Below are 26292 nucleotides of genomic sequence, written 5' to 3' on the forward strand. Positions count from 1 at the left end.
GCTCTCCCCCACTTGGAGGCCTCCAGGGTGCAGCCTTACATACTTGGGTCCTCCCTCCACAAGTCCAAAGACATGCGCTATAGGTGAATTGGGTAAGCTAAATTGTCTGTAGTGTATGTGTGTGAATGAGAATGTACGGGGTTTTTCCCAGTACTAGGTTGCAGCTGGAAGGGCAAAATATATACCAGATAAGTTGGCGGTTTTTCCCAGAGATGGGTTGCGGCTAGAAGGGCATCCGCTGCGTAAAAACTTGCTGGATAAGTTGGCGGTTCATTCCGCTGTGGCGACCCCGGATTATTAAAGGGACCAAGCCGACAAAAAAAATGAATGAATGAATGATAGTTTGCGGTTCATTCTGCTGTGACGGCCCTAGATTAATAAAGGGAATAAAGCAGGAATGAAAATAAAGCAAGAAAATGGAAAATGGATGAATGAATGAACTATAACAACAACAACAACAACAACAACAACAATAATAATAATAATAATAATAATAATAATAATAATAATAATAATAAAAAGAAGAAAAAGAAGAAATAAGTGAATAAATATATTATACAATTCTAAACACTGGACGCATCTTTTGACTTGCCAAAGATTTTTTTAATTCAAACCAAAGACAAAACGTGAATTACAGTCAACCATCAATATCTTGCACTTCCTCGTTAGGACTTAGCAACGCTCTCTACACTGACATGACTGTAAAATCCACAGATTTTCTCGCTTTCCCTAAAATGTGCATTCGCTATGCTTATATCTGCTTTAACAAAACTTTACCATTTTCACACACTCGAGTTTCCTCTTCAACCATGTAAACAAATCGCATGAGCGAGCTCTTTAAATCACTCTCAACAGTGTCAATCACACTGAACTGACCAATAATGGGAAGGATATCCTCCACTCTGCTTTCTTATTGGTAAACGGGTTTTGGTTATGATTGGCCAGACAGGTACCGTCAGCGATCTCGTGATCTCGCGATATCTCAGGCATAAGTTGTCTCGGTGCAGCGCTGTAGCGGGCTGAGTGTGGGAGCTCGACTGGCAGCGGAGCCTCCGTCTCGCTCTCGAGCCAACTGCAACCCGAGATCTTCAGGCTGTTTACTTTGCCTTTTAACTTTTGAGGGGCCCGAGGAACCGCGTGCTCGAATGTTTCAATGGTGAGTAAACACTGCTTCTCTGCCTCTCGGCGGATGTGAGTGCTTTCTTTGCTCATTTACTTGCAGTGCTAACACGTCGACAGTGCAGTGCCTTTGAGTTGAGCACCAGGACTGCTAGCAGCTAGTCTCAGTCATTCTAGTTGGATGAACTCTTAATTGCTGAAAATCAATGAACGATAAACTCCAGTTCCCTTAGCAGTTTCACCGTGCTCGTCCGTTTGACAGCTTGTCCTTGCGACTGTAGGGGAATATAAAGAAGTTCCTGCTCCTCTTGCAGCTAACCAGTGCTAGTGTGTAATAATCAGAGTTTAAAGATCACATCTGTGTGATGACAGCTCTGTAATATTGACAGGACAGCAGTAGTGACCTGTTCTGTCTCTTTATCATGCTCTGACAGTGTTTTCTTTCCCTCTCTTGTGGACGTGGCTTGTGCTCTACTATCAGTGATCGGACAGCAGGGCTCTTGCTGATAATGAATCTTTGCAGGATTGCCTCCTTTGGGCATATGTGGTTTTGTTTACAAGATCCTATATATCTATTGGTGGGAGCTTTTGGTCTGGTTGTATTTTTTTCCACAGATTAATGCAAATACTGGGATGTTTGTACATGTTGGTGTCATTTAAGCTGTAGAAGTCATTGCAATAGTGCAGAAATTACATTTTGAATGAGTCCATTTCTCAAAATAAAACTGAGGTTATTGGAAATGTTAGGTTTTTGTGTTGTAAAGGTGCACCTTCCTTTTTTCCCTGGCTAATAAGGGTTTATTTGACAAAAATCATGCAACGGCATCACTTGATCCAGCTGCAGTGTACAGTTGACTGATTTAATAATAGCTACAACATAAGCAATAGTAATTAGGGCTTCACGTTATTGGAAAATTCTGACAGTACGATATTTTGTTTTGCTGCAATGAATAATGCAATATGAACATGATTTCACCAGATGACTTCGCTCTATTTGGAAATATTTCATTCACATAGATAGACTGGGATGATCTTTCTACGCAGTGCATCTGCTTAAAATCTATTAAACTGCAAGCAAAAAATAAATAAATAAACAGTGCTTTATGGTTTTCTGGGGACTCAAACACTATTCAAGTACAGAATTTGAACAATCAAATGAAAATTAAAAATGTTTATCTTTAATAAATAATCTAATGCTGCAGTGGTACTATTGCAGATACACACATTGCGATATTGATGCTCAAACGATAATAATAATAATAAATAATAGGAATGATTTGTAACATGCAATAGTAATCATAATATTTAACGCTTACTTCAAGATTGACCTGTAATGGATTTTACTTATGGTGATAACTACTTTGGACTGCACTGGACAGTTACTGATTAATAAACTGATAGTATAAAATTGATTCTTTAGAACAACAAACAAAACGCACAACATTTAATAAAATATAAATGGTGCAAAACTCATGACAAAAAAAGTAGTATTACCATTTAGTATTAGCAGATGAATTACATCTGGATCTTTTCTTTTAGTTTGTAGTAGATTAATAAATGTTAAAATAACAACTTAAAATGTACTCGTATATGTTGATATCAACTTAAACCTAAAATGAACCGCATAGATACAGCATGCATGTATTTAATTAAGTTTATGTTTACAAATTGAGTCTTATTGTAAAGTGTTACCATTTCATATAAATTCTGAGTGATCAACATATTTGCCATTTCTGAATGTCTGCGCATTAACTAAAATTGAAATTGGATACAAATGTGTGTTGCATGTTATATGTTGTTTTATAGACCATTTTGAGGTATGTAAACAAAAGCAATGGTCCCAACGTATTTCCTGTTTTACATTTTTCATTTCCATAGCTTTCGAGAATCCAAAGAGAGCCACATATTGATAAATGTTATGACGGCTGTTTTAAAATTAAGCTATGATTGAATTGCCTATTGTTACAGTTATGGAATAGTTGGATAACCAGCAGGAAATGTTTATGGGCCAGTGACATAACCATACTGAAATGGTCTATAAGTTTCTGTCTGTTGCAATGTGCATATCACTAGTTTAAATAAATATGCAACTTCACTTGATTACAAACTCCTAAACGTGACCACCTGGATATGAAATAATGCAAATATCTTGTAGCAGTTGCAGTGTTAAAAAAATCTTGGTTAAAATGGTGCATTTATTATATTAAACAGAGCAAATATACTGCTGGTTTTACTATTCTAATGAAACACCTAGTCAAAGTGTAGCGTTTTGTTTGCCTTAATGCCTTAAATGTGCAACTGACATCTCCTGTTCTTATCAGCTTGCAGTCTTGTGTTTCAAAACAAACTCCAGGATCAGTGATTTTTGCTCCTATAGGCCACTCCCATACTGTAAATTGCCTGCGGATTCTTCTCAGTTGCTCCAGATAATAAAAGCAACCTGGAAATACTATTGGTATGGATTTTTGCAGATAACAGTTGTTCCAGCAATTGCCTACGGTGCCGATTAATTGGCAAAACCGATCAATCAGTCAACCTCTATGTTTATTTTTGTTAACGTTTTTATAAACCTTGTGGTATATTTTATTCTGATTGATCTCATGTAATCAGATATTTCCTAATTTTCGCTCTGCATGAAGGGTAGTTGATTATACGATCCTTGCATAACTTAAGAAGTTTATAGAATTATCTATCTATCTATCTATCTATCTATCTATCTATCTATCTATCTATCTATCTATCTATCCATCTATCCATCTATCCATCTATCCATCTATCCATCTATCCATCTATCCATCTATCCATCTATCCATCTATCCATCCATCCATCCATCCATCCATCCATCCATCCATCCATCCATCCATCCATCGTAAAGTGCAGTAGCAAACAGCTTTTTTCTCTTTGCTGTTGAAGGCAATGGTAATAATAACATTTGCTTTAGCCCTCCATATACATTTCTTGAAGTTTACCCTGCTATAGTTTACCTCCTATGTTTTACCTTGGTAATGTGAAGAGGGGCAATGATGTGAAAAACCATTCAGTTGAAAGTGGAATAAGATGTTGTAGTGAACGACTGTTATATTAGGAAATGCTATTCTTTGTGCATCTTTTCAGAGTGCCACCGAAATAGCAGCTAACACCCAATTTTGTATGTGTGATGGGCTCACACTATCATTTGGACACCTGGACCAGTAACAAATTGGCTGCGGTATGGTCTTTACATTAGCTAAGTGCTGTCTGAAATGGCTACATGAGTCGGTTATAGTTTCAGGGATCAGGTGTTCAAAGGACAGAGCGGAGTCATCATATTTGAGCTGTGTAGAATTGGCAAACTGTCTATCTGATAGCCTCAGTTGCAGAAAAGAGTTCAGTCCAGTAAGGTGAGATTTGTGGAAGAATTGTTTTTTTGTTCTAGGCTGTGCCAGCTCTGCTGTCCCCTAAGAAACAAATAGCTATTCTGTGCTGTTTTTCTTCAAGTAGAGATCTTCATCTCTCTGGAGTCCCAGCTCTGGTGCCGAAGGGTGAATGGGGCAGTAAAGAGGATAGTACAAAGTGAAGTATACGATGTAAACATTGGAGAGGTTAATTGGCTCTGTTTTGTTTTTCAAAGAGTTTCCAAATATTTTCTCTAGAATCATGTTTGCAGCCATGTCTTGGCAGTTCTTTATAGTAAACATTAGAAATAAAAAAAATGTGAAAAATAAACATTCAGGTATGCTGTGTTTGTCAAAATGCTGATTTTTATATTTACAGTATTAAAGAAATCCTAAATATATTTTGATTTGTAGTTTTTCATTGTATAATAACAAAAATGTGTAAATAAGAAAAATATAATTAATAATAACCTGCAACTTACCCTAAACCAAATCCATTATCCTACCCTACTTAGCACTTGTACATGCATTACAATGTGTACAGAGTACTGTAAATGTATAATGCGGTGGTACTATTAGGGTTGGGTATTGTTTGGGATTATTTTGATACTGGTGCTAAATTGATACTTTCAAACCATTACTGGTGCCAAAATAGTGCCTGAACTGATACTTTTGAACCACAAAATTATGGTGGATGCCTCTAGAAAAACCTCTAATTAGTCAAAATCTTTTTACAGTATACAGAACAATATAATTAACGTTTAAAGTTTACATCAATTCATATTATATATATGTTTGAATTGAATTGCAATGATATATTTCTTTTTGATTATTTGTTTGTTAGCATGAATTTAAGATTTGCATCATGCAATTAACGTTACATTAGCTCACTACCAAGCTGTGGAAAGGCTGTCGTCTAAAACATAAAACACCTTTTTTTTTCTAGGGTTGGGTCTTGTGACTATGTTTACATAAATGTTAGTAATCTTAAATAGGGCTGGGCAATTAATCAAAGTAATCAAAATCGACATTTAGAACTAATAATCGATCACATTTTATCAGGTAAATTTTTTTCAATTGTTTTCCCTACCATGTGTGGAGTCATATGAAGTCATGTGTATTTTAAAATCAAGTAATGCACCCTTCATTCAAAAATCTCCTACTTGTAATAGGTGAGCTTGTTTACTGTACAAAACTTGTCAGTGAACTATGTGAGGGCAAAAAAGAATAATAAATAAAATAATCATTCATTAATCGTTATCGAGTTAAAATGTTCAATTAATCGAAGTTTTGATTAAGGCAAATCGCCCAGCCCTATGATTAAGGTGTTTACATGAGTTGCTTTTTGAATGTTCCTTTCATGATTCCATTTTACATGTTATAGCACATTGATTAACGTTGTTGCATCACCAATGATATCAACATTTAATTTGCAGTTTCATGTAATTCATTTTTAATTTTTCGACTTTAACCATAGTTCAGCAGTTTCACTTTCATTCAACAAAATATTGTTCATGCTTGAGCTATTGAATGAGACAAAAATAAGAAGGAATGGTGGAAGAGGTTTTTTTTTTTGGAATTTGTTACCGCTTGCCAAATGGAAAGAATAAACCTCAGCAATTCGTGATGCAGGTGTCAACAAGATCAAACCTCTAATCAACAAGAATAAAGGTCTAAAATCACAGATAGCGTCTGTGTCCCTCAAAGTTGTATAGAATTAAATGTTTAGAGATGGTGTGACACTACGCATGCCTATGTGTGCCATAGTGCTTATGTCTTTGAAGCAGCATCAGTGGCACAGAAATTAGGCACCAAAATTCATATGTTGATTCTGTTTGATTGTGTTGAATCTGGTGCATACCGCTTGCATAGGTACCAATTGCCAAAATGCCACCGGGTTCCGGTACCCAACCTTGGTTACTATATCAGTTTATTCTAATTTCTAAACATTGATTAAACCATTAACCAGATCTACAGAGAGCTCCTATTACTTATTTGTTGACAGCTGGGTTTATAATTATTAATACAAGTTTGTGCAGATAGTTGGTCCATGTTGCACTCTATAGTGCAGTTATAGGGCACCTAAACTTAGAGCAGATCCAAAGGTGGTGTTGACCTGACACATAAAAAGAAAAGGAGTAAAATATATTCAGTGTGTATAATCAAAAACCATAAATGTATAAATCAAATTCGAGACTGGTGTGTGTTTATTTTTCATCAGTTTAATTTGTACTTCCATGCAGGTAAATTACAGTAAAGGTGCATTTTTGTTAAGTATTTCCTGCACTCTAAATAGATGATAGCAAGCAAGCTTTACTGACACTGTCTACAAAAAGAAATGCAAGTTCAAATCAGTCAGATCGTGTTGCTTTGTCATTGCATGTTACTTGTTGTATAAACGCAGTTTAAGAGTGTCTCTGTTTTTGCTAATTTGTCTTTTATGCACAGTAACTATCTACCTAGACCTTTAACTCAGGCAAACAATTCTCAGTGGCTTTGTCCTGGTACGCTTTCTCTGATCAGCTTTACCACAGGCAGCACATTTGCACTCCAAAGAAATCAGTTAAAAAAAATCTAAATCCATTTGCTCACAAAAGTGTAACAACTCGGTCTCCTCTGATAACAAAACACCACCTTCAATTTTCTTCAAAGATGTGATCTCTTGTCAACCTTTCTATCATGACTAATTATAATGAGACAACTTAAAAACCCCATAGTTCAGTTTGATTAAGAGGCATGTGATATTTTGTCACACTAATTTTACTCAGAGGTACAGAAGGGAATTCCGGTTGATTTTGGCCAAGGGGGAAATTTGGAACACAAAGGAATGTTGTAAGAAAAGAGGGCGAGTAAATTGGCAAGAGCTTGGAGTCATTATGAAGCCTGGTTTTCAAAAGGCCTCCGAGAGTATGCCGGTGTTCAGCTTCTGTGGCTGCATTATTATGTGGGTGGAGGAAGAAGACCTTCAGCTATTCATAACAATAAAGCACTGTCATAGTCATCGTCTGGAGAAGTGTCTACATAAAGTCAGAACGCTTTCAGCGTACTATTAGTAGTAATCATGCTTCAACAAGAAACGCCACTATTCAATTGCTATAAAAGTTGTAGTAGTATTATGTTGGGCTGGAAGGGATTGTGTGCCATTCTTGAGCTTGTTGTTGATTCTGTTGTAAGCACATGGCCAGCACCTCCTGTGGGGACTAATAACAGTCAAATTTGGGAAGTCGGTCCCACTTGGCCCTTGGCTGGACACTTCCTGAGCCCTTGGACACAGGGGCCACTCGTAATTTGGATCACTCGGATGCTCTTGATGAGTGGAGAGCTGGCCAAGGAGCAGTGCTGGTGCAGGCCTTCTGCCAGCATCACTAATCCACCGCTGCCGTGCCCTCCCTATACAGGAAAGTTTAAGGGGAACTTGAGCAAATGCTTGCTCTGCCGAACTGGGACAGAAAGCACTATGTATGTAAAGGACGCTAATGGATTTCAGGCATGTGAGATCAATAAAACCTTAAGACTGAAAATGTTTACAGCTTTCATGTAACCAATACGCGTCAACTGTGTTGCTGACTTCGAAATAGATATATTTCTCAAATTTAGTGTGGAAGAATGTACTTCAGCAGTGTGAATTAGCTTTGTTTCCCATAAAAGAAATGCATGATTTTTATAATAGGCACTGACATTTTGAAATGAGGCAGGAATTTTATTTGTACATGCTTGTTGCATTTGAATTAATGTTTTCAGTGTATGTGTGAATAGCTTAATGAAAGTCTTGTCATGAGGGATTTGTGCTGGCAAGTGCACAATGCCTGAATCAATAGGCAAAATCATACCTTTTCATGTAATTATGTATAATTTAATAATGTAATTGCAGCTCAGCTTGCATGGTAATTGTATAGTTAACCTTGCCATTGTGGGTCCTGATGAATTGTTATATGTTTTATTTCTCTTTTAATTTGTGTTTTGAAACTTTTTATTCTCTTTTTTATATTTTTAGACCGCAGTTTTTTTTTATCTAAAAAGCACATTTAATTAAGAGAAATCATGAAAACTATTTAATTTATCAACCATTTATTTGATAAATAATTTACTAAATATTTATTTATTTGATAAATAATTTACTTTATTATATATAAAAATAATATATATATTATTAGCCCAACGTTTGAATTAACTTTTTAAAAATATTTGCCAAATTATGTTTTACAGAGCTAGGAAATTTTCACAATATTTCCTATAATATTTTTTTTTTCTGGAGAAAGTCTTATTTGTTTTATTTTGGCTGGAATGAAAGCAGTTTTTAATTTATTAATGAACATTTTAAGGTCAAAATTGTTAGCCTTTAGGCTATATATATCTACAGAACAAACCATCGACGAGAAATTGCCTAATTAACCTAACCTGCCTTGTTAACCTAATTAACCTAGTTAAGCCTTTTAATGTCACTTTAAGCTGCATAGAAGTGTCTTGAAAGATTATCTAGTAAATATAATTTACTGTCATTCAGGAATGGGACGATAACCGTTTTCAAGGTATACCGCGATTTGGAAAATGCAAGATTTCAAAAACGTCAGAATTGACAGAAAGACAGCAGAAGTCAATGCATAATTTATTATTTAGCCTGACATGTTTACTGCTCCAAAATATATAATAAATGTTTCTTAAAATAAAATATATTTTGTTCAAAGGGTAAAAAAGTTACTTTTTTTTTTTACTCAGACATTTATAAAGAATATATTTTTATATCAATACTGTGAAACCGGGATTTTTTTTTATCCAAGGTTGTCATACTGTACCATCAGAATCTTTCACCGGCCCATGCCTACTGTCATAATGGCAAAGATCAAATAAATCAGTTATTAGAAATGAGTTATTAAAACTATTATTTTTAGAAATGTGTTGAAAAAAAAATCATCTCTTCGTTAAACAGAAATTGGGAAAAAAAAAATAAATAAACGGGCCAATAATTCAAGGGGGCTTATAATTCTGACTTCAAATTTTTTTTACAGTTTTCCTCAAATACTCTGGTCAGCAAAAGAAAAAGAAAATGTTGTCAGTTTCATATGTCCTATTTCTAACTATGCATTGCCCAACTTTAATCTTAGTGTTTTTTTTCCTGTGTTTGGTGCATCTTGGCTCATCTTTCAGCCTTTTTTCGCTGCAGTCGGTGCCCATAGCTAGCAGTCAGTGCTGGATAATTTCTGTCTGGTAAATGATAGGCCTACTCATCTCACACTGTTCTTAAAAGTCTTTTAAGCTCTGTATGTCAGAGCCCTTTAATGAAGCCATTTTAGTGAAGCGCTGCCTTGTTGTTTTTTTTTCAGGTCTGGTTTTTGCTTCTCTTTGAAAAGCTTCTGGAAGGCCACAAATTGGCTGTTAGATTCCTGACTAAATTGCAGCTCAAGTGTTGATTTTTTTCCCCTTTCTGTTTATTTAAAAATAAACATGTTCTGCAAGTTTTCTTTGGCTTTTCTGCTTTGTAACTTAAATAAATAATAACCAAAAGTTTGAACTGTGAGCTGAACTCGCGGAGGGGTTGCAGGAATCTCATCTCTTATGCTACAGTACATAAATAAGTGTCATGGTCTTAGGCGATCATCTAGGAGGGGTTGTTTTTGCTGGCAGTTAAACCCCTTTCTGGGCGCCTCCATCCTAGTTTTGTTTGCAAACGCATCTATTCATATTTCAGACAGTGGTGCCCGACTATCCCAACCTCAATAGTTAAAATCTCTCCAGCCATGCAACAAAGGCTTTAGGCCCTGTCTACTCAGGCATCAAGAAAAACAGTATTTTAATAACAATACAGCTGGTGTTGTTCTTTCTCTTATCTATTGTTTTAGCTGCTGAACAAACAGAACAAAGGGAGGGGGTGTTGGGGGTCCAGTCTAGCAATTATTATTTGGCAAAGCAGACACCAGCCAGACTTTCTAAGCACATGCCAGCTTTGTGACGTTCTCAGAGTTATGGTAGTGATCAGACTGCACACAGTGGGTTCTGATGGAGGAGTTCTCGTTGGCCTGCTATGTTTCCTGCTGTCCAATAAGCTGTCAAGCTATTGACATGACTGTTGGACATGTCACACCCCACCTGCTCTGCTCCGCCGCCCAGCTGAGATCAGATGCAAGGGCCTGGACCTTTTCCCAAGCTGCTAGTTTTTCAGTCTCCTTAGTGCTCCAGTGGGTTTTCAGTAGTGTGTGCCCGGTCGAGCTAGTGACGGTTGACTTGGTCTATGAGTTACTGTCACACACTAGCATAGCAAAATGTTGAATTTAAAACCTAAACATGGCACTTAAATAGGCTTTTTAATGAAAGCATTGTGATTTATTTATTTTTTTCCAAATTTTGTCTGAAATGCATTGACCTCCTACAAGGATCTGCTTTCACGCCATGTCGCCTCTCGATAGCTTGCAGGTGTGAAGAGAATGAGAATGTGACCTTCTGTGAAAGACAAGGTGCGACTGTAGAGCTTTGCCTTGATCTTCAGCAAATATTGTGCCGGTGATTATCTCCAAGCTGCTTAAAGTCCATCAAAGGCTTGTGTCATATGAGAGCTTCGGTGTCTTGTGACAAGCATGAACCCTTTGATTTCAGCTTATACAAAGAACATTTCCTAAATTTGTAATGCGATTTTTGATGTTAGACTTGCTGTTGGCATGTTTTGATCGAATCGGTGAGTCAATTTGATTGAATCAGTGTCTTTTTTGTGTTAGAAGGACTGTTCTACCCAGACTCTGCTTTTAGGCATTGTCAATTCAATTTTTTTATTGCATATTTTTCAATGCATGTTTTCTGAAAGCAGTTTTAGAAAGATCAATGCTTTAAACCCCTAGTGACAGGAGCAAAAGAAACCATCTTCCTGTCTATGTCATCTAAGGAGACAAATAAGATGATGACTGGGAACTCATCCTCTGGTTGATACTTATTTGTCTTTTATAGCTCTTGCTATATAATTAATAGACTACTACTGCAATTAGGAGTATTGGAGGAGAGCTTTAAATTCTTTAGTGTTATTGAAGGCATGCAGAAAGTAGTTGAAGTATCTCCTCTCACTGTTTGCATCTAATGACTCATTAAAAAGATTGTCAAACTTTGAAGTGAGTTTGTCTCATGAGTCAGACTTATTCATTTGAATCGCTCTGCTCGCAGATGATGCTCTTGCTGAGTCATTTAAAATTATATCTATTGTAGATTTCCTTTTAATTAATCTTTATCAAGTGACCACATCCCGCTCTCCCTCATGAAGTCAATACGTAAGTAACTGAAACTGCAATTCATTGACTCTCCTTTGGGGGCTGGCTCCAGGAAGTCCAGATGTTCACTGACTGCAATGCTAAATTAGCCAATTTTACAGCTGATAAAAACATGTTTACAGCCTGCTACAAAAAATGGCTTTTGTGCATATAGCTAATACTACTCTTTATGACAACTGTGAGGGGTGAAATTTTTCATCCGTTTCATTTTTATTAAGGTAAATTAATTCATCAATATGATCTAACAAAGGTAAAGGGGAAAAATTAACCATTTTTGCTGTGCATATGGCTTGTAATTGGGATTAGGTAAACATTTGTTGAGTAATTAAACATAAAATTGTTTGATAGTGTTAATTTGGAAAGCCAAAACTCTACCGGGTTCACCAGACCCATCAACAATGGCTGAGTAACCAAAATACGAACACTACACAACGATTAAGTATGCATAATTAAAGGCGCGGCTACTTGAGAGACTGCTAGGTCTCACTAGTCACTGTCATGTCACCTCAGCTGATTCCGGCTTGTATTTTTGTTTTGTTTCATGTGGCCTTACACAGTCTGTTGTCATTTGGAATTATTTCCTACAATTATCAGATGATATTGCATGCTGTGTGCACTTAATTGTGCTCACAAACCCTTCTGGTGGCCTCCATTTCTCAGGTGAGTGAAATTGTATACTTCTATACCATCTCTACAAATATATTTGTTTATTTAAGATAAATTATCCAAAACTGCACTCCAAAATCTGACAGATTTTTAAAAAAAGACTAAACACTTTATTGATATAGTACTCAGCCAATAAGCACATGTGGTCAGAACACAAACAAGTTGCAGGTAATGAAGTATCAAGCGTTTCTCCCAAAGACAAGCTCATCTAAGCAAAATGGCAGCATGTGTCTAAAGCTCCGCTCACACTCTGCCTCTTTTCCCTTGTTTGGTATCCCCCGTTTGGTGCGATGATGCCCGAACAAAAATGTGATGGTTGGCCACGCCTACTTTTAGTTTTATTTGCACTCTTCAGAATCCTTTGGGTGACGTCATGAATACTACGTCCATATCTTTTATCCATCTTTATTAAACAATTCTGTTAATTAGCAACCCAAAAAATTGCCATCTAAAATAAAAGCGTACAAAAACTGATTTTTATTGAATAGCCATTTCATCACATTAGGCAGAATGAAGACACTGATCTGAATGTCTATATCATTTTCTCTGTGGCCCTGATAAGACAGTCTTATGATGATGCTTTGAATATAGGCGTCCTTGTTTCTGAAGTTTTATTTATATGTTTGGCAGTTAAGCACACACTCTTTTCCATAGAGGAATTCAAGCCTTTTATTTTTTTTACAGCTTCACAAGGGCTGAAAAAATCCCTTTAAAGTACGCTGCTCAATCATCTACACTTATTTGCCCATCTCACTGCATGCATAATAGCTCTCTGTTTTTCAAGCGTCCTTTGTACTGCTTTGGCTCCTTTGGCACTTTGAGGTCAAGAGAAGCCCTATTTATCAGGCAGCCTTCAGTGAAACCTGTAGGGGAGTTCTTGAAAAGCACATTTAGCCAACATTTGAAGTTATTCCTAAATGGAGCCCTCTTATAAGAAGCCTGCCTAATCAAAAGCATTCTTGAGTTGTAGTGCGAGTGTTTTTGTTGAAGGTGAACGGGGCTAGGAAACTCTTTTGTCTGTGTGGTTTGTGTGTGACAAAGCAGGGTATATTTATATGTCTCTCAATCAGTGGTGGACGAAGTACAAGAATTAGGCACTTTAGTAAAAGTGCAGATCCCCTAATAAAATGTCACTCCAGTAGTATAAAGTCCTCCTTTCAATATTATGTGCTTGATCTTTAATTTACTTTAATCTTTCATTTATTTTACCCCTTTTACAAGATGTAAGATAAGACATTGGTGTCTCCACAATGTGTCTGAAGTTTCAGCTCAAAATATCCATTAGATATTTTAGTATATAATGTAGAATCTGCCCATTTTGTCTGATAAGAATGTAGCTGTTTTTGTAGCTTGTGGCTTTAGATCCAAATGAGCTGCTTCTCCTTGCCCACCGCTCTGACGTGCGTTTCTGCTTCTCATCATGCGTTACGCCAGATAAACAGCCGTCAGTGATAGAGACAGACATGAATGAAGCTGAATTAAGGTCACTCGTCAAAAATAAAAAGTAAGTTTATTTGATTTATTTGCAGTAGAGTCTATTCAAGCCTTTCTGAAATGATGAATCTCACACAAATGCTGTTTGCTGTAAACTCACACATGTGCACGTTTACTGACATGGCCATAGTGATTGTAGCAGTTAAGAATTACACAGCAATTGTATTCTATTACTAACAGGCTCTGTTTTAAAAACGTTTTAAACTAATAAAATGTATTGAGGTGCAGCTGGTCATAGAGAGTTTTAACATATGTTTTAATCCCAGTTTCTTTACAAAAAATATTCTGTGAACATGTATATGCATGTTATAATGGAAACATGGCACCAATTCCATGGGAGGGGGGAAACCGCACTCCTATGCCACATTGTGGCGGGCCTCAAAATCACTGGGATTTGAATTCTTTTTTTCTATCGTCAGTTAATTTAAAAAAAGAGACCTATTGTGTTTATATGACTCCAGTGTGACAGAGAACACACTATACCTACACGCAGTTCTGTCCAAACACCTCACAAAAGCAGATTTTCATCATAGTGTAATTAAAGTTAATTTAAGTAAGTAATTGAATGAAGGTACTTGCTGATGTTGAATGCATATTTTGGTTAATGCCAAAGCTTGTACATTGATAATCACACTGATAATTCATGATAATATAAGTGGAAACATGTGAAACCACATTCACATTCTGAACTCAATTCAGATGTATTTTTAGTAAAATGTTTGAGACTCACTCTGAATGCATAATTTGAATCAATACTTTGTTACCTCATGAAAAGATGTCTGTCCAATTCACAAATTAATTGTTTGATGCAATTTGTCTACTGATTTAACATGTTGACTGATCAAATTCTGCTTGCTCTTGAATTAACCACCACTATCTAATCTCTGAGCTGGTGACCATTTCTCACCTTTAAAATAATTTTTTAACTCATTCACTCAACTCATAACTTCATTCAGGAAATATTTTGAAGTAATAAGTACAAAATTCTGCTTTATAAGGAAGAAAAGGAGAAGTTTCCTAAAATAAAAATACTTAAAATATGTACTTGAGTACAGTAGTGAAGTAAATAATTTACTTTCAAGCACTGGTCAACCACAGTCACAGAAACGTTGCATAGCCTAGGGTCTTCTCTTTGGCTTATTTTATAATGTCTGTTCTCAGAAGTATAGGAATTCCAAAAAAAAAAAAACATACTTTGCTTCTACTGGATTAGTATCTGTATCGATCAACACTTTGTATTTTGGTATTGGATCAGTTCTAAAAAAAAAAACAAAAAAAACATGGCATTGGTTGTTTTAAGTTTCTCTGAGGGCGAGGCAGTGGTGCAGTAGGTAGTGCTGTCGCCTCACAGCAAGAAGGTCGCTGGGTTGCTGGTTCGAACCTCGGCTCAGCTGGCGTTCCTGTGTGGAGTTTGCATGTTTTCCCTGCCTTCGCGTGGATTTCCTCCAGGTGCTCCAGTTTCCCACACAGTCCATCGACATGCAGTACAGGTGAATTGGGTAGGCTAAATTGTCCGTAGTGTATGAGTGTGTGTGAATGTGTGTCTGGATGTTTCCCAGAGATGGGTTACGGCTGAAAGGGCATCCGCTGCATAAAAACTTGCTGGATAAGTTGGCGGCTCATTCCGCTGTGGCGACCCCGGTTTATTAAAGGGACTAAGCCGACAAGAAAATGAATGAATGTATGAATGAAGTTTCTCTGGAAGAACTGAAATGAGTTTAGCACTTCTGAATTGAGTTTGTAAAACAGTTTATATGACCTATTCTACAAAACAATTCTCAAACTAGTTTGAAAAGTTACCAGCTGCGATGATGAACAGAAATGGTCTCTATCTGACAATCTCTTTCAGAAATAAGCCAGTCGTCTCTTTCTTTGGCAAAAAAAAAAGTTGTTGAGAAAACTGAGGATTTTCACCAGGAAGTGTTTTTTCAGCAAGACAGCCATGAAATGAACCCTGCTGTGCTTCCTGTCTTCAGATATTTTGCACAGAAACACTCATATACACGGGGTATGGAAAGCGTAAACCTTGCAAATACGTTTTTGCACTCGCTTTGAAGAAGAGCAACAGCTTGGATATCTGTTAATGTGTTGAGTGCCCTGAAAGCCCTCTGACTGAAACATGTCATTTCCACAGAAAGCAGGAAGTTAGATTCAGTTCCAGCCGCGCACATCAAAGAACGCTCTGAAATCTGGAAATGCTCTCTGTGGACTCAGGATGATATGACTCATTTCGGTAGATGTTTATTCTGCTCCGCTGTGTTTGTGCTCTTTTATCAAATGGCCTTAAATCAAGCGGAGATTTTTCCGATTGAAGGTCATTTCAGGTCAGATTTTGGGTAATCAAGAGCATCATATTGGGGCTGTGTTTCTAAGTGCACAGTTTTTACCAGCCCCGTTTATTTCAGGTTCAGACCAGCCAGAGCACATTTTCAACTCAAAATGGCCCATGTTAGCATGGTATTTAATTCACGCCCTGAAATTCTGCAATTTGCTCCTTATGAAGCTCTGCTGCAGGCATACATACACTGCTGGAAACCCATTGCACCTTAGTTGTTTCTCTCTCCCTCAGGCCCATGTGGAATATTCCTGCCGGTTCGGAGGGAGAGGGTGGGGGTGAGAAGCCCAGCGTGTGGCTCTCTCGCTGGGGAACATAGTTGTTCACAAGCTCAGTAAGAGGATTTTTCTCCCTGTTGACTGCCTTGATGCCAGGTAGGGTGTTTGGCAATGGGGGGTGGATGTTTTTGTTTTCTATCAGAAAGTTTAGAAGATGAGCTTGGTGGAGAAGAGTCAAACGGATTTCTCAGATCACCTTTTAATGTTGTTTTGCTCGCTGCTGCTCTAGAGACAAATGGGAAGAATTGCAAACTGCTTCATGAATATTCACGAATGCTTTGCAGCATCTTGTTAACATCAGAGTCAAGATTCATATCAACAAGAATACTTTAGATAAGACGAATGCAACACAAAGAATTTGTTTCTTCAATGCTACGGCAATAATCACAATAAAGCTGATTGTTTTTCTTTTTTTTATTAAACTGCAAACAAATATGTAATCAACAAACTATAGGCCTTAAAAGCTAAGGAAAGTAAAAATTAAAGGAATAGTTTACCCAAAAATGGAAGTTCTGTGATCATTTAATGTGCTTTTACACTAGCACTTTTGATCTGCACCCAGGTTTATTTTATGTCAAAGTATGGTATAAGCTAGTATGAACGTGTCTCCTGAACCCTGGTGTGCACCCGAGAACCATACCTGAGTCTGTCTGAAAGAAGTGGTCTCCACCAAAACCCACTTTTGTTTTTAATTTTTGTTTTCTTTTGTGGCACATAGACACAAATGTCTCTGTATTTTTTTAAACCAAAACGTTCAGTAAAATCAGATTGACTGTGATATGCAGATGTCTCCATTTTTCTTTCGTGTTCGTCACCTAGCAACACCTGTGCACAAAACAGCATCTTGATGATGCAAGCGTATCGGGAGTCAGACGGAAAAAAGATGGTGCGAACACAAACCTGCCAAAAAGGTGGCAAAGGGGTACAACGGAACTTTGGTACGCTCCAGGCGATTTAAGTGTGGAAGCACCCTTTCTCTCCCTTCACCTATTCCAAACCTATATTAGTTTATTTCTTCTTCAAAATAAGATCTATTGAAGAAAGCTGGAAACCTGTAATCATTGATTTCCATATATTAGTTTTTCCTACTATGGTGGTCAAGTGGTCAAGTTTTTAGCTTTCTTCAAAGTATCTTCTTTTGTGTTCAACAGAGGAACTAAACTCATAAAGGCTTATAACCCCTTGAGGTTGAGTAGGGAATACTTCGAATCAGCCGCAGACGTGGTTCAGTTGGCCGGCCCTGGCCCGGTCGAAAGAGGTGTGGCAGAGCGCGGTTCGGTTGGGCTTTGGCGCTGTATACTTGTAGTGCAGTGCCTGAGCGTGAATCTAAAGACGCAGCATCACTTTTAAAGGACTGTTTCATATGGATTTATTAATCATGTCTACTTTTCAATCCACACAAAATGTTATGGTTTATTAAAGATAAAAACTCCTAATACATGCAGCACAATGACTTTAGGAACATTTATGAGCATCAAAAGTGGTGGATCTGCTTATCAAAATAATTTGTTTGTGTGTCCACTGCATCCCAAGCAACTAAAAATAATACAAAACAATACAACTAAAGCAATATCCACTGTGCTGAGCGAGAGCAATTCTCTCCCTGTTAAACTAAACAGTGGCATCATCAATGACGTATAGTAAGCGTGCTCTGACTCGTAAGGCAAAATTCAGTGTGAGTGCAGGCCATCGGGGGAGAGTGGAGGGTGGACAGTCTGCTAAGGCAACTGTACCTAGTGTGAGTAAACCCTAAATAGCTTATTAAAATTTTTAGCTGAATGCTCCCTTTATTAAATTACATATGTTTAAAACAGGAATCCTAACCTCCTGGTCGACCTTTTATCCATAGGCTATCATTATTATTTTAATTACCTATTACTATTTATCAGAGTTGCGTCAGTATATTATTCAATGCAAGCGTGCAAAAAAAAAATATTTTTAAGGAGTGCACCTTAAAGGGTTAACAGGAACATTTAAGGTTTCACAGTTAACAGTTTCATTTACCATTTAATGACAATGGCGATTTTTTTTTAGCGTATGTAAATATTTTTTCAACGAATATATTATAATTTTATGTATACTTAAAACAGATCATTTAATATTATGTAATTTAAACATAATGCCTGACTAAAGGCAGCTGTATTGAGGATCATTTGCTGTCAGAGAGAAATGCGTCCTTCTGTGCACATCATTCAAGGATGTTTCAGTCAGTAAGAGGAACACATTATGTTCTTTTTTTTATAGGTTATTTTGTTTGATCACTTCACTGTATCACAAACAGCGAGCTTGCTATGACTATACAGTATTTAGTCTACTTGTGTGACCGTGCTCAATCTTCAGGGTCTCCGGCTTCTGTTGATGTACTTTGTTCAGGCATCATAATTCTCCACTCAAATGACTTTTTAGAAAATGATTGCGATTCAACTGAGCTAGTTTGACACAGAGATTTTCACAAATAAATCCAAGCAGTCCCCAGTTACATGGCTGATTGTCTGCTGCATCTGTATTTATAAGTGTGAAATGACCTGAAAATTATAATTTAATGACCAATGTTTAACCTATAACATATTTGAATAGCTTGTTTTGCTTTTTGTTTAGTTGAATTATGCTTATTTTATTTGTGAGGCAGCTGAACATCTTGGCATGGCAAGTAAAAATCTGAAATTCTAGTCCAGTCTGCTGAAAGAAAATGTAAATATTTATATAACGTATAAGCTAATGTGGGACATGTTTTTGAGGCAGTTTGATGAGATGAAAGCATGGTGCAGATTTTTCCTTGTCGCGTTGATGGTTGTGCATGTGCTTTCTGTCACAGTCACTCATGTTTGGCCTGTGAGAACTTGCCATATGCTGCTGTCTGAACGCATACCAAAGGCTTTATATAGACTCACTCTCTGATGTGTCAGCACTGTTTTGTTTGCTGGTTTGTCGTCTCTAATTAATGTCTTTGAGTGGTTCTGACTCGTCATAATGGTTGTTTGTGCAAGCTCTGAAAACACAGAAAAAGCCCTGAAACGTCTAAAGTGTTGCAAGTCCCTGCAGTGGGATTAAAGTTAACTCCTAAAAGTCACCCTCTGTCGCGCGCTTTATCTTATCCATCAGATAGAACTTTCTTTGTTCGCTAGTTTTTCTTTTTGTCACGTTAAATAAGCTTGTTTAATCAAGCCATGGTGGTTCACTGAGCGTCGATTTGTGAACTCTTTTCTGATTTTGCATCTGTTAAGAAACCCTGAGCTGCCATTTCATTTTCCTCTGGCTTCTATTGGCTTTATGATGGGAATAAGGGATGATTTTAGTGACACATTCATCTCGCCTCTGGGATTGATTTAGGATGATTTATATGTCCGTAGATGGAAGGAGAACATTTTAATAAAACCTCAATGAACCTATTATATAATACTATACTTGGCATTTTTGTTCCTGAATGTGTGAATTCTTGCCTTTTAAAATAATGTGCAGTTGTATTAAAAACAGCCATTCTGTTCATTTTTACAGCTTCTTTTATTTGCCTTTTACATTTTTTAAAGCATTCTAAAAATTTAGGATTTAGAGGACATGTCAGTTAAGACCTTTAATATAAACAAAACACTTATTTTTGCTTTTAATATACTTGTTTTTATATTTTATTATATTATATTTTATTTTTCCTTTTTTTAGCTATCTTCTGTGGTTCACCTATCATAATTCATTTGTTCAAACAATTAGTTTAAAACTGCTAATTCATTTATAAATAAAGCAAGTGACTGACTTTGTGAATGAATCACTAAACCTCTGACTCAGGAAATACAGTGTTGTGCTCTAAATGTAACACTCAATACACTAAAAAATATTCAAAGAGGATTTCTTGGATTTACTAAAAATTAAGATAAGTGGCTTTAAGAATTTATTTGGGCTGAATTTAAACAAACAAATTAAGTTGAACAGTACTAAGTAAAATTTTCTTGTTTAAATTCAACACAAATAGTTTGCAGCAATTTAGCAGAATCTTTTGTTCACTACACTGTGTTGTTTGTGATTGTTGCACTGTTCTTCTTTCAAAACCATAGTAAGTCTTCTTATTTAATAGTCTTTAACATAGAGTGCCTAAATGCTTTTGAAATGTCAAAATACAATTACTTGAAATTAAATTGAGATCTCATTTCAGCAAAAGCTGTGATTCTCATGCACTGCTCTCTGTAGGATTGTTGTGCGATTTAATTATAATCTTATTGATTGTGATTTGGACATGTGTGATTTCTAAATCGTCTTGCAGCACATTTTTCCAGCAGTACGCTATTTGAACCAATCATAACGCAGCAACCCTGAACAGCGCAAGAACAGGAGACTGATTAGCCCGCATAAACCAGGATGATCAGTTCAGCATAGGAGGACTTTTTGCCAAAAGAAGTCAATATCTGTGGTGTGGGACAACTTTGCATCAGGAAGATTGATGTATCACTGAACCAGGTAATTTGTGAGTCAGTCATATATTACATCTATTAACATGTGGAAAGCACAAGCTCGTCACTTCCTTAAGCATTTCCGATGCCCTTTGCACTCGCGCTCCTTTGTTGCTCGTTGTTGCTTGGCGACCATCAACCATTTTGTCAGAGGATGACAAACTAACAAAAGGTTGCTGCAGTTTTTTTTTTAATATGGAGAAAATTTAAAAGCACTGGGTGTTTGGGTGTTCTGTGTTTGTCAGAGGTTATTAGTCTGCTGAAATGTGTATATTGCAAACCAAGTATGATGAAGCTGATCGGTCAGTTCTTGTTGCGTGACTTGTGTGGCATTTCTTAAAACTAAATTTCAGTTTTGTCTGAAAAGAGATATTTTCAACTGGGTGCGCCTGGAATTCACAAGTGTGTCGCTCTCAATATACGTGTACAAGCCATTCGCCTCCATTGGTAATAACTTGACTTGCATGACTTTGCATGACTTGTGCATGCAAAAGACGCGATATGTTTGGTTCAGGATTGGTAGAGCTACGCATCGATGAATTTGCTCTTCAGTGTTTAAACTCTCAGTAATGATTAAATCACACTAAACTGAGCTAAACTGAACTGAACTGAACTTAAACACTAAAACCTGAACCACACTGTTCCAGTTACTATGACCATTTATGTGAAGCTGCTTTGACACAATCTACATTGTAAAAGCGCTATACAAATAAAGCTGAATTGAATTGAATTGAATTGAATATGTAAACGGCCTATTTCATGGCAGTGTCACAAAGAGCTTTATGATCTATACATGGCAAAAATCTGTGAACATGTAGAAAACTTATAAGTGGTCAAGCAAAACAACGGAGCATTACTTCAGTTTTACAACACACACACACACACACACACACACACACACACACACACACACACACACAGAAGTCTTTTTCTTTATTTGCCATAGGTCTGTTCTAGACAATATTTGTTACGCCTTTACTAGGTGATGTTTATTTAATTTTTTGCCTTATGTCTGTTTTAGAGACATGTTACATGTCTTTGATAAAGATCTAATTATTTTCCTCCGGAAAAATGTTTCAAATTCACACTGTAAAACGTCTGTTTGACAATCATGATTAAAATCGAAATCACAATATTGTTCAAGAAAATTGTGATGGGTTGCTTTGCTCATATTGCACAGCCCTACTGATATGTGATCAGTAGTGAATCTCCTGCAAAGGCTAGAGGGTGCTTATTTCATGGAAACTTCATATTTGCCACAAACAGCTGTCTTTGTTATCTTCGATTTCAGGATCACACCAATTAAGTCATCCATTATATTATTGTATTTTTTGTGTAGCTTTGTCAGTGAACTGACTTTGTGCAGCAAATGCTGCTCCACCTGAAAGTACATGTTGAAGATTTACAGCTCCAATGACTTTACTGTCAAAATGTGCATGAAAGCCCCCTTCAATTAGTTATGCAGACCTATTATTGCAGGCTAACCTTGCACACAAACTTTAAACGTTACTTAATGCCTAATTATATAAATAGTAATTCAACTGCTTGTACCTAAATGCCAACCTAAACTATGCAGGCTCAATGTGGAAAGGAGTTAACCTTTCACAATACATTTTATTACAGGCTTGTGGCACTCATCTGTTCTTTCATTGTTGTAAAGTGATATTTATATATAGATATAATTCCTTTAGCTTATTAGCATTTGAAATAACCTATTTAACCTTTACATTTTCTTTGGTAGCAAGGTACTTTTGATGCTGGTAGATTTGAAACAGCGGATTGTCTTTCACCTCCTTCCCACCAGCTCTCTGTGTGCTCTCTTTTGCATAGAAACAGACCAGCAGTCCAGACTCTAACACACTTCCAGCTGTCGTTTGCAGCCTCTGTGCAGAGCTGCTTTTTCACTATGACAAGACTAGGAATTTTAGACAGTTCTTCTGTGCTTGTGGGGTTTTGTTTCAAGCATTTGATTTGTGCGCTGTCAGCCCCAGGCTTGGTAGCATCCATTTGCTGCACTGAAGAGACCTCAGGAGAGACTGATGGGAAGACTTGATTCCAGATGCTCGCTGAAGATCATCATCATCTATATCCATGAAACGGCTTCTTCCATCCTCTGCTCTGTCTCTCTCTCTCTTTGAATGTCTTTGATTTCTTTTCTCCCCCTACTGTGACGGTCTCTTCTTATGGAGTATGAATTATAAATCCTGATTTGCACGCAAAGCCTTTGATTAGTAAATAATGCCTTGTGCTCATGCAAAGTTCAGATATGGATGCGTAATCCTCCCCCTCTTCCTGTCTGCTCCTTAGAAGCTTCTTCCTGCTGCACTGCATTTTGTCTTTGCCCTCATATCACCCTCGCAGAGATCCTGTGATATGGCCCTGGCTTTTTTCAAGCACTCTTCTCTCAAAGCCTTTTGATTTCAAGCATCGGCTGATAAATATTCCATGCAAGTTCCTTTCATAAGCAAACAAGGTGCAGAGAATGCGGGGCTTATCTCTTCTACGACAGCCAGGAAGACTTGCTCTCGCTCCGAGGACTGACACGAGGGTCGCAGGTCATGAGATGCACCTGTGCCTTTGTGTGTTTTTCGGGGTTGTATCTATGTAATCGGCAGAAGGCTGCCATGAGTAACACTCTGCTCGGGCTGGTGGGTTGCGAGTGGGCCCGCTTGGTTGCTGTCGCTGAAGCATTAGCCCATCTGAACTCGTCATCGGTGAATAATCGCACACATACCCCGACAGTCAGGCGCAAGCCCACGGCCGTCTGACCGAACATCTGTTGGCTTTCTTCATGGGATCCCACGTCTTGGGTTCTCCTGAGGCAGAACTTTGAAATCTCAGGCTCACTACGGCAGTACAATTGAAGACATGCAGCACTTCTAGGTTTATCTAGTATATTTTTAATTGCGGGTTTGTGTTCTTCGCTGACTCTAATGGAACTAACTTGTCCTGGTTGGTCCTTACAGTCCAGTTCATATAAAGCTTGAAATTGCTGCAGATTGTTTTATTTTATTTTTTTCATTTATTTTTATTATTATTATTATTATTATTATTATTGTTGTTGTTGTTGTTGTTGTTGTTATTATTATTCAATTGAACTGAATTGAATATTATTATTATTGTAATTGTTGTTGTTATTATTATTATCATCATCATCCATTTAACTGCCTGCTCTACTAAACGGTTGACCATATTTTGACTGTTTTAAATGATGGTTTACACAGCATTGTTGGTTTACAAAAAAAATCAAGCAAACATAATCCCGTTGCACTTCTACACTTGATTTTGGTTTAATTGTAAAAAAAAAAAAGAAGAAGAAAGAAAACATTAAATGGGAATATGAAATATGTTATGACATCAAAAAATAAAGATGATTTGGTTTTCAAACATGTTTTATAATGATTTGGTTTTTAAATAAATTGATCTTACACCTCATATTTTTCAGATTTTTCATAAGATATGCATTAATTATGGTATTTTAACCATAAAACGACACATCAACCATTTAATAGAGGTTAATATTTTAAAAATGCATTGATTTTGTTAACTAGAGACAAGAATGAAGAGTTAAGAAATGCAACCCATAAATGTTTATCTTGGTTTGGCAGTTAAAGGGTTATTATTATTATTATTATTATTATTATTATTATTATTATTATTATTATTATTATTATTATGTAGTGGGTTTTCTCTCAGGTCTTTTGGGTATAAGATTGTTCTTCAATTTAAGGCACATTTAAAGCCCCAGGGGAGGATTTTTATCAAATCATATTTCAACTTGTATAAAGGTCACATTAGCCTTGCTTTGAATATACCATGCTTTGAAAGCCTACTTTTGGGTGTAAGAAAAACATGCTGTTTCCATTCTTTGATACACTGATGAACAAATAGACCATCTAATTGTTTTATCATCTCTTTCGTGACCATCCATACATGGCACTGCAGTTTTTCATCAATGGACAAATTTACATAAAACATTTTTTTCTTAGAATGTGAAATTTTAGAGACTTCTAGACAAGATTTTATGTTTTAATAAATGTATTTATTGGTTTTAAATGTATATTGATTTAGCTTATATCAAACTGAAAAATAAAATTTATTGTTTTAATGTAAAATTTATATACATAATAATAATAATAATAATAATTTAGCCTATATATAATTTCAGCAAAAGTGTTTTGACCTTGTAGGTTTAAAACCAAATGTTATATCTGATCATACATATTCACTATAAGATCAGTAATATGCATTTAGATCAGTTATTTTAAATTCTGACTTAAACTAGTGAATATGAGAAACGTGTATGCTGTTAGAAAGTTATTCAAATAGTCTAAAGGCCAATGAACAATACTCAATAACCTTAAGCTTGTTACAGTCTCTGACTGTCTGGCTTACCATTTATTTATTTATTTTATTTTATTTTTTTTAACTGGTTGTCAAAGGTACACAGCGCTCTAGGTGTGAATATCCTTCTTTTGAGCCACTTCTGCTCTCAAACACTCCAAGAGAGCTTCCTCCAAGGGTGTTATTTGGATGGACTTGTGTGCCTGGCAGGAGCTTTCAGAATTCCTTGGTTCTTTAGTGCTCAGTGCTGTGCGGAAAAGGTCTCTTGTAATATGTGCATTGGATTGCCTTTCCTTTGAATTGATTTGTACTAAAGCTGAACTCGGTGGTGACATTAGTGTGAGATGTCAAGAAATGAAAGGGAAAATGCATTTCGATTGCCTTCTATGCAGCACTTTTTCTCCCCTGAAGCTGCCTAATTTACCAAGCCTAACTCTCACGGTGCTCCGAGATTAGATGATGAGAGGAAAGAGAGATCACTTTTATGAGAAACTAAGTTATAACATCTACCATAAAGCCTGCATGCTGAATGAGCGTGAGGGGGAGGATGTGTGAGAAAGCTTCTGGAAATCTTGAGATATCTTTAGGTAGACACGCTCTGCAGGGAAGCACTTATGTAGCAGCTGCTAAAGTGTCGCAGGCCTTCAAAACAGAGCGAGGGTCTCCCATATCCATCTAAATGGAGAGATGGCAGGAGAGGGAGTTAGCCAGGGTCCAAAATTAACACTGATCATGTGCCAAATGTTTGTGTGACTGGACTTCTAATCTAAAAATGGAGTTTCCTTGTTATTCCATTAGGAATTGCATTATTAGGTGATTCAAGACCAACAAAGCGAACTGGAATACAGTTTTGCTACTCATTTGAATTGAGAAAATATGTTCATGACCAATTTTTAGTCATATCACACATTAAAGTGAATGTTATTTAAAACCATGGTGTACACATTAGTCGGTGGATTGCGATCGGAATTTTTGAAAGGATTACATCGCTTTGT

The 26292-nt window shown here is 36.7% G+C and overlaps 1 protein-coding gene across 2 annotated transcripts in view; it reads left to right on the forward strand.

The window, feature by feature from the left end:
* Positions 1-1021: 1021 nt before the first annotated feature.
* glceb (glucuronic acid epimerase b) overlaps positions 1022-26292 on the forward strand; it is a 74601-nt gene continuing 49330 nt past the window's right edge. Inside the window, exon 1 of one of the 2 annotated variants that reach the window (XM_087258519.1) lies at positions 1022-1191. The gene's annotated coding sequence lies outside the window, so the exon portion shown is untranslated. The remainder of the gene's footprint in view (positions 1192-26292) is intronic. The other variant, XM_087258518.1, reaches the window with a different exon arrangement.

The sequence above is a fragment of the Danio rerio genome, chromosome 7 (assembly GCF_052040795.2).
Source record: "Danio rerio strain M-AB ecotype USA chromosome 7, GRCz13ab, whole genome shotgun sequence".
Classification (NCBI taxonomy): domain Eukaryota; kingdom Metazoa; phylum Chordata; class Actinopteri; order Cypriniformes; family Danionidae; genus Danio; species Danio rerio.